Consider the following 7388-nt stretch of genomic DNA (forward strand, 5'->3'; position numbering starts at 1 on the left):
TTATAAAGTCAAAAAACTCCCGGGACCCCGGGACAGAGGGTGATTTTGAAAACCGGGACATCTCTTCACACTACCCACGGATATAAAACAGGTCAACTATATCCAAGGTGGGTTCTGTGATGTCGGTGAGCCGAGGTGGGTGCTGTTCCGACCTCCAGCAGTAGGCCTCGGCAAGCCAGGGTTAGCGCGCAGCGCGAGCTAAAGAAAAACCAGGGCCACTACGTTCACTGTATAAACCCGGACTGGCTGGCTGACGCCAGTTCCGGTGATTCCTTTATTTCCTTTTCCGAGTCACGTGACCCGGAGCTAACGGGCACGTGACACCACTTTCCTCCCCAAATTGGAGGTGTTTATATAACTGTTCAACGCAAACAATCTTAACTGAGTGATACTTATTCAAAATGCCTCAGAGTCTATCTTTGTGGGATTTCTTCTGATATATTCCATCTACTACATACCCCTGGAGACGGGATGACGGTCTTGGTCTCTCTCTCAAAAGGTATCGGGTGCTGCTCCTTTCGGGTGTTCCCGTTCTTGGTGTTGTAGCTGTGGCCGGGTCTTCTTGCTGGTGCGGTGCTTCGACAGTTGATGTGGTAGCTCGGGCTTTGGATGACGTCGGGTCCTGAGGTGTGCTTGTGGCTGTCCCTTCGCTCCTTGGGGACCCTGGTTGCTCCTCCCATAGTTCAGCTGGTACTCTCCTGAAGTGTGACATGTTTCTTGTCACGGTCTCGCTCCCTCGGGTGGCGGTGACCATGCTGGTTTGTCGCGCTGACTGTCCACGTTTGGAGTTCAAAGTTGAGGGACATTTTCTTGGGCGTTGCCCGGTTTCTAACGATCACGGTGTCCCCTGGCGTTAGCTCTCTGTGGCAGGTTCGCCTGGCAATGCTTTCTTGTTCGTTCCGCCTCCGTCACGTAGCATCTATGGCTGGGATGTCAGGTTCGGGAGCGACCCACTGAGGGTGTATGGGGAGCTCTGCCTGAATGGGTACTCCGAGCATGAGGGCCGCAGGGCTGATGCCAGTAGATGAGTGCGGGGTTTGCCTGTGCGTTCTTAGAAATTGATATACGGCTGCCAGCCAGGGATGTCCTTTTTCTTTGGCGATGCAAATCACTTTGTTGAGCGACCCCATGAATCTTTCAGCATTGCCATTCGCTTGGGGCCATCTGGGGGTGATACGCTGGTGTTTGACGTTTATGTCTCTGAAGAAGTCACGCAGTTCTTTGCTAGTGAATGATGGACCGTTGTCACTCCTCACTTTCCTCGGAATCCCGTGTGTCGCGAAGATCTTTTCCAGCGTGAGGATCGTGGTCTCTGCGTTCGTGGATGTTACGTGTTCTACTTCCGGATATCTGCTAAATTCGTCGATCACTACGAGGAGGTATCCTTCACCAGCAATTGTGCAGTGGTCCATGCTAACTGCATCCCATTGCGTGTTGCTTCTCGGAGCGCTACTGATGGGCTCTGGGTTCGCCGGTCTCCTGGAGGCTTGGCACGCAGCGCAGGACTCCACTAGGTGCACTACTCTTTGCTGTATGTTGGGCATCCACATTCTGGATTTGAGATATGCCGTGGTCTTGACGATGCCCTGGTGTCCGCTGTGTGCTAGCTGGAGGGTTCTCTTCTCCAAGGATTCGGGTAATATTATGCGGTGGCCTTTGAGGAGTACTCCTTCGGGGGCGACAGAGAGTTCGTGTCGTATGCCAAACAGTGCTCGGAGTTTGGTTTGAGCCGCAGAGGTGCGCTGGGCAATGGACGTGAGGTAGGACTTCCAGTTGTCACGACTCGCTCCCTTCGCTCCCGTTCCCGCCACTTGGGGGCATGTTTTGGGGTTTATTCCCTACTGGACATTTCCTCCGAACCTAATGCTACAGTGCTGTGATGAATTGGGAGCGCTAAAACCTTATTTTCCAAGTTACTTCCCTTCCGGATCCATTCCAGGTTTTTGGCAGCCAGCATGCTACTTTAATCAAATGACTGTGCTTCCCAGAATGCCTGGCTCACTGCTTCACCTCCTCCCTTGCAGGACAAGGTTGGGTGGAGGGTAGGCAACACCTGTGGCTGCAGGTGCAGCAGGCGGCACACCTGAGGGGTGTGCTTGTAAGCAGCTTTAAAAGCCTCAGTTTGCTTCAGTCCAGCGCTGGTCATTGTTGCAGTGTTCCTGTTGTGACTGGTCCCTTGTTCCTTGTTCCTAGCTTTTGTGCCTAGTTCCTAGTTCCTGTTTCTTGTTCCTCCGCCCTGGATTTCGGATTCATGTGCTTAATTGATTTCTGCTTTCTGGATTTCCCTTTCTGTCTTCCTCTGTCTGCAGGCAGCCATTCTCTGTGCTTTACCCTTTGATGCAGCCCAATTTGTCTGTGTTCTCTGTTTCTTTGATGCTGTCCTTTGCTACTTAAAAAACTGCATGCATTAGTCTTTCCCTTTTTAGATTTAGCTTCCTGCCTTTTCTCCTTGGATGGGTGGGAAAGGTTTCCTTTTTGATATCATTTTCCCTGCTCCTGATCCTTACTTTCTATTGGGATCCATTCCATGTTTTCCATTGCACTTCTGCATTTATTTCCCATTTGATTATTTAGGTGTGGGGTGCTGTTGTAACTAGTCCCTGTGTGAATGCCTTTTGTTTTCCTCACTATTCTATAATAACAATTCCTACTTACTCCTTGACTTAGGTCTAATGTATTTAGTTATCCTCCACCCATTGCTGTTATAGCCTTCTGGGTCCCTGTTTGATCAACTGGGTTCGTGGGTTTACTGACATTCAAGTGGTCTTTCCGGTTCTCGTGAGTACTGTTTCTAAGTTCCTCATTCAGTATCATCCAGAGTGTCAGCACATAGATCCTGTCCTTGCTTGCCCTCTACGTGGGCTTAGCGCTGTCAGTATCTGTAATAGCATAGTGGGTAAGGAGTTTGCCGACTTTCCTTTCAGTCATAAGGAGGTTCTAAGTGCTTACCCCACACCCCTTTTCATATATTGGTATTTTTGTTTCACTCTATCTGCACTCCTGGGTTTTAGTATACATGAGTCGTGGTTCTTGTGTGCACGTTGTTTGATTCAAGGTTATTCACTGTGCGATTTTGTGCACATTTCCCTTGCCATATTCGCTGCCTTTGTACTCACCTGATTAATCTTGACAGAACTCATCCAGCAGATTATCCTTCAGCCATGGAGCCTCCGGTAGTACATTCTAAGTGCATGTCTTCGGTCCCAGAGCCTACTGCTAGTTTGGCTTCAGTTCATGAGAGACCTGTATCCTGCTCAGCCTCGCTGCCAATATCGGAGGTGTACCTGTCTACACTGTCAGATCCTGCTGCATATTCTTCTGCTCCAGAGATTCCTCCTGAATCCCAACCATTTATTACCGATGAAGGTCCACCCTGCCCTTTGTATGCTTCAGGGGGATCACCAGATTGCCTGCCTTTTACACAAGACGATTCTCTCAACTGCTTGACTGTAGCATCAGAGCCTCCCGAAGATGCAACATCTGAGTCGGAAACTTCTGACAGCTCTCACTTCAGAAACATCAAGCTGGATCATGACTCGGGAGAGCCTTACATGCGAGTCCATTGGACTTGCCTGGAGTATTACGAGAGGGAGATGGATTCCATCCGCCACGGCCCAGTCACCGAAGAAGTAGCCGACCAGGATAGCGGGCTGGGTGGTTCGAATCTGGGGTCCGGTTCGGATCAGCCGCTTGACAGCTTTTTTGTTGCCGGATCACACATGAGCCCGAGGAAGGGAATGACTGCTGCAGTTCAAGATGTGCCTGTTATTGCTCCTGCTGAGAGTGTGCCTGATGTACTAAGTACTGCGTCTATCACTCCTATCAGTATGCCAAACGTCCCTGCGGTTGAATCCCACGTGCAACAAGGTGGCTACACGACTGTCACCGGGAGTGCCAGCCTCGAACAACCCATAGGACTTCCAGGCCTCCAAGGCATGGAACATATGCAGTCAAACCTTAGTCACTTTCAACCACAAGCCTTTTCCCAGATGGATGACAGAAAAAGATCCGAACCTCTACCTCGGCCGCCACCTTCTTTTGCTGAACATAAACATTTCCTGAAACCTGCAGTTTCCTCACCTCCTGCGTGTCCACTCTCGGCAGAAAGGCTAACAGGGCTTCTACCATTGTCTAAGGCATGTTGCACCAGCCTGCCTCCCTCCTCAAAGACTTATAAGTGTCCACTCCCAGTGACTGAGCTTCCTGGACCTTCCAACTCTGCTTCAGGTCCTGCAAGTCCTTCATGCCTTTCTTCGAACCATGAGTCTCTTCCTCACCAGAAGCCTGCCTATGACTCTTCTAGACTGCAGCCTGATTCTATTCATTCCAGTCCATCTGCTTTTGCCCACAGGCCACCGTTTCCATCAGTGCCACCTCCAAAGACAAAGCGCTCCTATCATGGAAGGAAGATGTTTTGTGCGGGTGACGGTCGCCTGGAGACGGCCGTGGGAGGGGGTATACTGTCACGACTCACTCCCTCCGCTCCCGTTCCCGCCACTTGGGGGCATGTTTTGGGGTTTATTCCCTACTGGACATTTCCTCCGAACCTAATGCTACAGTGCTGTGATGAATTGGGAGCGCTAAAACCTTATTTTCCAAGTTACTTCCCTTCCCGATCCATTCCAGGTTTTTGGCAGCCAGCATGCTACTTTAATCAAATGACTATGCTTCCCAGAATGCCTGGCTCACTGCTTCACCTCCTCCCTTGCAGGACAAGGTTGGGTGGAGGATAGGCAACACCTGTGGCTGCAGGTGCAGCAGGTGGCACACCTGAGGGGTGTGCTCGTTAAGCAGCTTTAAAAGCCTCAGTTTGCTTCAGTCCAGCGCTGGTCATTGTTGCAGTGTTCCTGTTGTGACTGGTCCCTTGTTCCTTGTTCCTAGCTTTTGTGCCTAGTTCCTAGTTCCTGTTTCTTGTTCCTCCGCCCTGGATTTCGGATTCATGTGCTTAATTGATTTCTGCTTTCTGGATTTCCCTTTCTGTCTTCCTCTGTCTGCAGGCAGCCTTTCTCTGTGCTTTACCCTTTGATGCAGCCCAATTTGCCTGTGTTCTCTGTTTCTTTGATGCTGTCCTTTGCTACTTAAAAAACTGCATGCATTAGACTTTCCCTTTTTAGATTTAGCTTCCTGCCTTTTCTCCTTGGATGGGTGGGAAAGGTTTCCTTTTTGATATCATTTTCCCTGCTCCTGATCCTTACTTTCTATTGGGATCCATTCCATGTTTTCCATTGCACTTCTGCATTTATTTCCCATTTGATTATTTAGGTGTGGGGCGCTGTTGTAACTAGTCCCTGTGTGAATGCCTTTTGTTTTCCTCACTATTCTATAATCACAATTCCTACTTGCTCCTTGACTTAGGTCTAATGTATTTAGTTATCCTCCACCCATTGCTGTTATAGCCTTCTGGGTCCCTGTTTGATCAACTGGGTTCGTGGGTTTACTGACATTCAAGTGGTCTTTCCGGTTCTCGTGAGTACTGTTTCTAAGTTCCTTATTCAGTATCATCCAGAGTGTCAGCACACAGATCCTGTCCTTGCTTGCCCTCTACGTGGGCTTAGTGCTGTCAGTATCTGTAATAGCATAGTGGGTAAGGAGTTTGCCGACTTTCCTTTCAGTCATAAGGAGGTTCTAAGTGCTTACCCCACATCCCTTTTCATATATTGGTATTTTTGTTTCACTCTATCTGCACTCCTGGGTTTTAGTATACATGAGTCGTGGTTCTTGTGTGCACGTTGTTTGATTCAAGGTTATTCACTGTGCGATTTTGTGCACATTTCCCTTGCCATATTCACTGCCTTTGTACTCACCTGATTAATCTTGACACCAGTTGCCTGACTGGATGGCAGCAGTGGTGAGCTGCAGGATGGTGTCTGCCTCTGTTTCGCAGGCTATCTCTTGCATGGTGAGAGCCCGTGGTCGGGCGCAGGCAACCACATGGCACACGTGTTCATCAGTTTCTTTTGAATGATGTTGTTCTTCCACGGAGGCAGGTCTCGGGTGACGGGACAAGTAGTCTGCTGGGTTGTCTGCTCCCGGATGATAGTCAACCTCTATGTTGTGGAGGTTGCAGCTGCAGCATCCATTTCTCTATGCGTGCTGGCGGATGGGGAGCAGAACCTCTGAATATCGGGATCAATGGCTTGTGATCTGTTAAAACCTTTGCTTTCTTGCCAAGCAGATATACCTTGAAGTGGCGGCACCCCCAAAGAATGGCGAGGGCTTCCTTTTCTATGTGGGCATAGTTTTGTTCTGGTTTGGTGAGCGCCCGGCTGGCGAATGCATTGGGGAGCACATTTCCTTCATTGTCTGTTTGCGTTAGTACTGCTCCTAGGCCTACTGGGCTGGCATCTGCTAGGAGTTCCGTGTGCCTTTCTATGTTGAAAAACGCCATGGTTGTAGACGTTGACAGGGTGTCCTTAATCTGCTGGAAGGCTTGTTGGTGGGTCGATGTCCATTCCCACTTTTGGTCTTTCTTGGTCAGTTCTCGGAATGGGCTTGCGATATTGGCGAGGTCGGGAATAAACCACGCACAATATGTCGCCATCCCCATGAAACTTCTCACCTCTGTGGCGGATTGGGTTGCTTTTGTGCTCTTAATGTCGTTTACTTTGGAAGGGTCTGGAGACACGCCTTTGGCACTGAATATATATCCGAAGAAACAGAGTTCTTCTTTTGCAAACTCACATTTCTCTGCATTCAGCGTTAAGCCTGCTGCTTCCAGTCTGGCCAGGACTGCTGCCAGGCGTTTGTGGTGCTCTCTCTCGTTTGCTGCGTACACAAGAATGTCGTCGCTGATGTTCGTAGTACCATCTAGGCCGGTGATAACTTTGCGGATTTCATGTTGGAACACCTCAGCCGCTGATGATATTCAGAAGTTGAGTCGTTTATATCTCATTAGCCCAAGGTGGGAGGAGAACGTGGTGATGTATCTTGAGCTTCTAGCTAGTCTGAGCTGGTGGTAGCCCGATCTTAGGTCAAGTTTGCTGAAGACTGTCGCTCCGGTGAGGTCTACAATGAGCTCGTCAATAGTTGGGGTTATGTGGCGTTCTCTAGCAATCGCTGCATTGGGAAGTCTCATGTCTATACAGATTCTTACCGCGTTGGGCTGTTTGGGTTTCTGGGCTACTACCATCGGCGATACCCACGGGGTTGGTCCTGATGTCTTTTCGATTATCCCTGCTTCCTCGAGCTTGGTCAGTTCTTTCTCCACAGCTTCTCTCAGGTGGAAGGGTATCCGTCGGTGTCGTACAGCTTTTGGTTCTATGGAAGGGTCTATGTGGAGTTTGATGGTTTGGCCCTTTAGGCACCCTATGCCCTGGAACAGTTTTTTGTGTTGTAGTAGTAGTTCGTCGAGCTCGTTGTGTTGGAGGTTGAATGCAAAGTGGATCAGC

This window comes from Ambystoma mexicanum, chromosome 4p (assembly GCF_040938575.1).
Source record: "Ambystoma mexicanum isolate Mex_15411 chromosome 4p, UKY_AmexF1_1, whole genome shotgun sequence".
NCBI lineage: Eukaryota > Metazoa > Chordata > Amphibia > Caudata > Ambystomatidae > Ambystoma > Ambystoma mexicanum.